Below are 7,273 nucleotides of genomic sequence, written 5' to 3'. Positions count from 1 at the left end.
AGGGTTTTATTTTCCTTGCTTCATTTTCTACAATATCAAGCACAGTTTCAGAATCCTGACTATGATGACCAATTCTCAGTAGGTTTACAGAACACGTCAAAAATCCATCGTCTGATAACAAAGAGATTCACACCTACTACACAACACAGGAGGGGGAAAGCATAAAGAGTGTCACTTGTCAGGGGATCTTATCTTGCATTGGAAAGAGAAAGCATCTTCATTGAAAAATGAAGTGCAAGTCTGAACAAGAAACTGCCCTGTCCTCCCACATACATGCAGGATTTTGCAAACCTGGCAAATCAGGGAAATAAGTGACTCAGTGATATCAGTCTGACTCCTTCACTTGGCCAAACGTTGCAGCTATCATACATACCTATATGCCTTCACTATACACGGAAGACAGAATAGAAAAGTCATTTTTTATGACCTTATCTATGCAAAACTAATAAATAGACATTATAGGCAGCATTTGTGGAAAGGGGACTGAGGTGTTACCATATAGTTAGAGCTGTCTGCCTTGAAGTTGGAAATACCTGTAATAGGAATTGGCAAAATACAGCGTCAGCATATACGGTTTCTTCAAGCCAAAATATCAAATACTGAAAAAAAAAAGAACAAAATTAGTTTTGTGCAGACATCTATAGTCAGGAGAAATGCTGACATGGAACTTTTTCTCCCTCATGCCTCCTCTTCTGGACACACAATCAGCAATATTTATTTGCAGGACCATGTGGCCCGTGTCCCATCTCTACCTTTAAAACAGTTCATATGTTCAAAACCAGGATGTCTGGGAGTTTACTATATAGAATCATTAAGACTGGAAAAGACCTCTGGGAGCATCTAGCCCAGCCATCCACCTACCACCAGTATTGCCCACTAACCATGTTTCTCAGAGCCACATCTCCATGGTTCTGGAACACCTCTGGAGGAGCTGACTCCAGCACCTCCCTGGGCAGCCTGTGCCAATGCACCACCATTGTTTCTGAGAAGTTTTCCCCCCCAAAAATAACCACTCAAGATATAAGGACAGACCTATAACTTCAGTTTACTTTATACAGTACTAACAATAAGGAATGATTTCATTTCTCTAGTTCCCAATCTATCAAGTAGCTCAGGGTGCTTTCTCATTATTAACCACACTTAGAATATGTCAAAGCAAAGATATCTATTCCTATAAGCCCTACAGGATTATTTATATTTAAAATTTGTAACGGAGCAGACTTGCTAATCAGACAAGGATTAATACCCCTACATTTACACAGCAGGAACTTAAATAATAGTCAGCTGTGAAACATGAAAGGCAGAATCAGCCCAACTCAGTAATATAATTACTACACTCCACTTGTAGCAATACATTATCCCAGATTAGTACAAGCAGAGCTGTACCAACTCCCACTGCCTATCTTCACCTTACACCTCTCATTGTAAATCCATTGCAGTCAGGTATTTACAACTCCCCAGAGTCATTAATTAGTGTGTGGCAAACAGAAGAAAAGCAACAGGAGGTATAATCCAGGGGAAGGCTGACACGGAAGTGGCCAAGTGGGCACTGCAGGGGGTCACAGGTTGGCATGTAACTGCGAGAAGATATCACATCCTCTGACCAAACCTGGAAGGGTGACAGTTCTGAGCCTCCAATTAATTACACTGCCATTCCTGCTTCTCCCCTCGCAGACTTTGTTTCAAGCTGGGTTATTTTCTATGACATCCCAGGTTTTACAGCTTGACTCAGGAACATAAATAAGCCTCCCAAATACTTTGGAGAAAGATTTAGTGAGATTTCTGTATTTAATTTTGTATATCTTAAAGGGAAAAAAAAGGGAAGAAAAAAAAAAAGAGCCAATAGCACAGAGGCTCAATAACCCCCCATCACATCCACACTCCTAAATCTTCAGCTTGACGGCAGCCAGAAGCCTTACAAAGTGAAGCACTAACCACATTAACCTGCTAAAAGAAGAAATCTGTTTTGCTAAAGCAGCAATGTGACAGTGGGCCATGTATATGGCCAGAAGCTGACTCATGCCTTTCTTCCCTGCTCAGGGAGTTTTCCTCCTTGCTTCCAAGGACAGCGGGATGATGGGGACAAGCAGTGTGAGGTGTTCATACAAAGAGAACAGGAGGGTTGCACACCATGTGTGGCAAGAAATTCCCTTTAAAACTGATCTTACAGCCAGAACTGTGCCCTGACAAGCCCTGCTAATCTGCCCTCCCTCCCAGCAGCTGCCTCCATGCTTGCTCTTTTCTGATCTTCTGCCAGTACCCTGTGGGAAGGAGGGACACATCTAATCAATGACCTTGTTTATCCAAACCTCCTGTGGAAGAAAGCTCTCAGACAATGTCATGTATGGCTCTGCCATGCTGCTACCTCTGCACGTGTGACTTTCAAGAAAGATGGAAAGCACACTCAGCTGCTTTCAGCATTTACCAATTACTTATGGATTGGGTGGCAGGCACAGATGCCACAGAACAAATGAATGTGCAAGAGATTAGCAGTCAACACTGGCACGGAAAACGCAGTCCTTTGGATGTAAGTTTCTCAATCGATTGCACATGAAGCAACTGCAGCACATGGACACATCCCCACACTTAAAATATGACCTAATTTTTATTTACTGTTCCAATAAAAAATAGCTGAGTATTTCCAGGCAAGACGATCTGAATCTTTATTTTTGTAGGGCTTTCCAGAAATAGGCACAGCTCCTGCACACCGGAGTGTAGGGCCGGTAGCCAGGTAACTCCCCTCAGCTCAACTTTCGACCATGGAGACCTCGCCGAAGTGATGCTGTTTCCCACATTTACAACCAATTTCACCTCAATCAGTGCCCAGAAGACTCCAGTGAGAAAAATACCCATGGATAAATGGGAAGGAGCAGATTTCTCTGCTGAATGATGAGCCTTGCAGGCTTTGTTACTAGGGAATACATCCTTATCTCTCTTGTTAAAATTCATAAAAACAGTAGGATAGTTGCTTCTTTCTTTACACTTGGTACTTCCAGTCCACCTTCAGGAGGAGGAAATTCTTCTAAACAATGCAGTCACAATCATATGATAATAATTTCTTTAACGAATAGACTTTTTGCCCCCAGAGGTCCATGTGACGTTCAGTTTATGGATGCCAAAGAGAACTACACGACCAATTGGAATCACAAATGGACAGTGCACTTCAGCCTGAGGCTGGGCAAGAGCATAGAAATGGTTGATCACTCCCAGGGCTGCAGTAATAAGAGGATGCACATGAAAGGACGTAGCATCCCTGCATATTGTAACTGCAAGATCACTATGGCACGCAGTTCCACTTGAATCTCTTACTCAGATTGCTTTTCCCATGTCAGAACTCAGTTCAGACCCTTGTGTGCGTGAAGTCTTTAATGATGTGCCACATCTTATCGGCAGCACTGCGTCAGTGCCCTGCTCCGTGAACAAATTGGGATGACAGAAGGCTTTGTCTATTGTCTCAGGCCTTCATCCCTCTGATGCAGAATCCTGATGCTGCTGTGAGGAGCCAGGGAAGAGCAAGAAAATCTGGCCACACCAACAGAAATCCACTTTTTCGAGCTGGCTTCCCACCCTGAATGCCTGCATAATGCTTGGCAAGTCGCAGTCCCTACCCTTCAGATGTAGCCAACTGCTAATTGTATGTTCACTTAATGGACGTCTGTCTTCAGGCAACGAAGTTCAGGTCTGGAGAAACACAGTTTGCTCACAACTTGTAGCAACTGCAGTTGTGATTTGAAAACAAATATTTCCTTTTGTATTATTTTAGTGTTTTGATACACCATCATAAAATCATAGAATTATGGAATAACAAAGGTTGGAAAATACCTCCAAGATCATCCTGCCTAACCATCCACCTACCACCAATATAACCCCACTAAACCGTGTCTCTTAGTACCACATCTAAACGTTTCCTGAACACCTCCAGGGGCAGCAACTCCACCATCTGCCAGGGCAGCTTGTTCCAGCACCTCACCATTCTTTCAGGGAAAGAAATTTTTCCAAATATCCAACCTGAACCTCCCCTGGTACAACATGAGGCTATTCCCTCTCATCCTGTTGCTAGTTACACAGGAAAAGAAGCCAATCTCCACTTCATCCCAACCTCCTTTCTGGTAGTTGTAGATGTTAATATGTGCTGGAAGACTCAGTGCCCAAGCTCATCCAATGAAGTACACATGGTTATTTGACACTGTTGGCACCAGAGCTACAAGGACTGTTTCCCCATTAGCAATATCAGAGTGATGGTACCTGGAGCTGTGAAGGTTTAATTGTCCTCTTTTACACAGCATTCAGACAGTGCAATGAGGTTGGCACGGGAAATGCTGTGGATACATGCAGTATTAGCTTCAGTACAAATGCTGAGAATGCAGTAAGGCTGAATGCACCCACTGGGTGATAAGAGTGTTGAGATATTGAAGGTAACCTGTGCCACTGGTGATGTCTGTCCTGCCCCATGGGTACCCTGTGAATAACACAGTGTGTGATCAAACAGTGAAAATTCAGCATGCCTCATAATGAAGGCTCCAGAGGGACCAACTTAAAACCATGAAATAGTATAGGATTTCCTAAAGCCTGAAAGTTCCAATACATGCAAGCAGGTATTCATAGAATCACAGAATGGCTTACGTTGGAAGGGACCTTAAAGCCCACCCAGCCCTAACCCCTGCTGTGGGCTAGTTGCTCCCCACCAGATCAGGCTGTACCTGGCCCCATCCAACCTGGCCTTGATGTCTTCAGAGAAAGGACACCCACAGCTCTCTGGGCAGCCTGTTATAACACAGCATGCAATTAGACAATTGTCATCGGGCAGCAAGGCAGCTTGCTATATGCAGGCACTCAGTGCGGCCTGTTGGCAATCATCTTTTTAATATCTGCACTTAGAGAATAACCCACCTTTCAGGATGGGAAGACAGGTGGAAAGTTGAGTCCTCTACCTTTGTTCACTGAGCATTTTGAGTTGAGCTGCTCAGATCTGGTGCTCCGATGCATGAAATATGGGGATTTCTTTGATCCAGTGATAGTGCTGTTCAAGGGGAATCATTTTGACCAGCTGTCTTTGTCTTCTTGTCAAACTCAGCCTAAAGACGCTAGAAATTCTCGGTCTTGATTACCCTCCTGCAGAAACATATCTGAATAAAATCATGAAAATGATGGAAAATAGCTAAAATTATTCTATTTAATTAATTTCTGGTTTGCTTTTGTTTGTTTTGAATTATAGCAGAAGTTTTCTCTCTTGGCAATACTTAACAGCAAGGAAAGGATATTAGGAAAAACTTGTCCAAAAGAGTGGTGGTTCAGTTGGCACAGGCTGCCCAGGTTGGTAGTAGAGTCACCATCCCTGGAGGTGTTCAGGAGTGGTGGAGATGCAACATTGAGGAATGTGGTTAGGGCTATGGTAGGGATAGGTTGGGGTTGGACTTGGTGATCTTAGAGGTCTTTTCCAACCTCAATGATTCTATTCTGTGATTCTATCAAAGGAGAAAGGTAGGGTAAATGGAAAAATGCTCTGCTTTTAAGCCTTGTCGTTGCAATTCCCACATTACAAATTCTTTAATTACTTTGTTTTTCCAGCATCTGTGCCTGGTGTAATGCCACTGTCTCAACTAGAGAAAATGGGGGTTTATACGAGACATAATTTGTTTGGGAGCTTCCTCAGTGCGTTGCATTCCTTCATGTGGGAGAGACTGTAAATAAAGAGAGAATATGGACCTCTTATCTTGATCAGAGGAACATGGTCACAGTGAATTATAGCAGTGTACCCAGTAATCAAGAAAGTGTGGTGATGCACTGGCACAGACTGCCTAGGGAGGTGATGGAGTCGCCATCCCTGGAGGTGTTCAAGAACCATGGAGATGTGTCACGGAGGGACGTGGTCAGTGGGCATGATGGGGATGGGTTGGGGTTTGACGTGGTGACCTTAGTGGTCTTTTCTAACCTTAACGATTCTATGAATGTATTCTGTGATTCACCAATGCCATGTTATACCGAAATCTCCAAGAAACCTGTTGAAGGCATCGTATCACAACATTTGAATCTGTGTATTTGTGCACAGCAGCTCCTTTCCGTCCTCAGCCAGACTCACGCTGATGGCAAATGAACACGTAATGAACTGCAGTGCACCCCGGTGAAACTGGTTCCTTTACAGCTAGCTCTTGCTAAGCTGGTTCCAGCAAAGCAGGCACTGCTCTGTCCAAGAGACCTTTGCTGCCCTCTGCCTGGCTCTTCAGAGGATGCACTGTTGAAATATTAAAATTAGACATTTTTTTCAGAATTTCAAATAACACCTCAGGATTTTCTTAATGAAATGTTTCTGTTTTTCCTACTACATCTTTTATCCAAGAAAATCTAAATAAAATATTTTAGCTCTGGACGTCAAACTGGAATTGGAATACGCCGGCTTTTCAGCAACTCAAAATGCTGCAGAATGCTCCATAAATGAAAAAGCATTTCTCTGCTGCAGTTTACTGATCTGTGAGAACCATAATGCTCACTCAAGAAGGATCTCCAGAGAAACTCCCCAGAGAAAAACCGGCATTCCTGATGGACAGGTGTTGGAATAGGGTCACCCTCACCTCTCCAACTATCTGACATTCATTAGGACAAATAAGGAGAAATACCAGTGTTATCACAGCTTTCATACATGCACAAAAGTAATAAGTCCAAATAAAAAGGTATTACTTTTAGGCTTCCATGAACCACAACAAGTTTGGGAATACGTTTCTACCTTGCTGCAGGCAACAATTTGGGATCTGACAGCTTCAAGAAATTGGGCTGCCCCAGGCTTAGTGTTTGTGCTAACTATCAAGGTCCTTGATTAAATTCTGGATAGAACTAGATGTAGAAATAAATCCCACTCAATTTATCCCTCCCATTTGACAAGGTGCCATCCATGAGTATTCCCAGAGTTTTCCATTAAGTTTTGGAAAGCTTCACCCATCTCGCATTTCCCTAGATTCTTTCTGAGATTGTGTCAAAGCCACATTAGGAAGCAGTACATTACATTAATGCCTTTTCTTCTAAAACCTGACCTCTAGCGACACCATCAAAGAAAACTACATTAGATCTATGTTATTTGGTGATTACAGACTTTTCTGTTTACCTCCCAGCCTTACAACGCAATTATTTTTGCCAGGACGTTCTGAGGAGTGCCATCAGGCTGACTTATACCTCTGCAGCTTCTCCTACCTCCTGAAGACAAACAAATGTTTGACCTTTTCCTATCCTCCACAGGTTCTCATAGATAATTGCTAATTGCTCTGAGGTTTATCCTGTTCCC

This window comes from Numida meleagris, chromosome 4 (assembly GCF_002078875.1).
Source record: "Numida meleagris isolate 19003 breed g44 Domestic line chromosome 4, NumMel1.0, whole genome shotgun sequence".
Lineage (NCBI taxonomy): Eukaryota > Metazoa > Chordata > Aves > Galliformes > Numididae > Numida > Numida meleagris.
The sequence above is the reverse complement of the archived record's forward strand: the minus strand, read 5'-3'. Positions refer to the sequence as shown.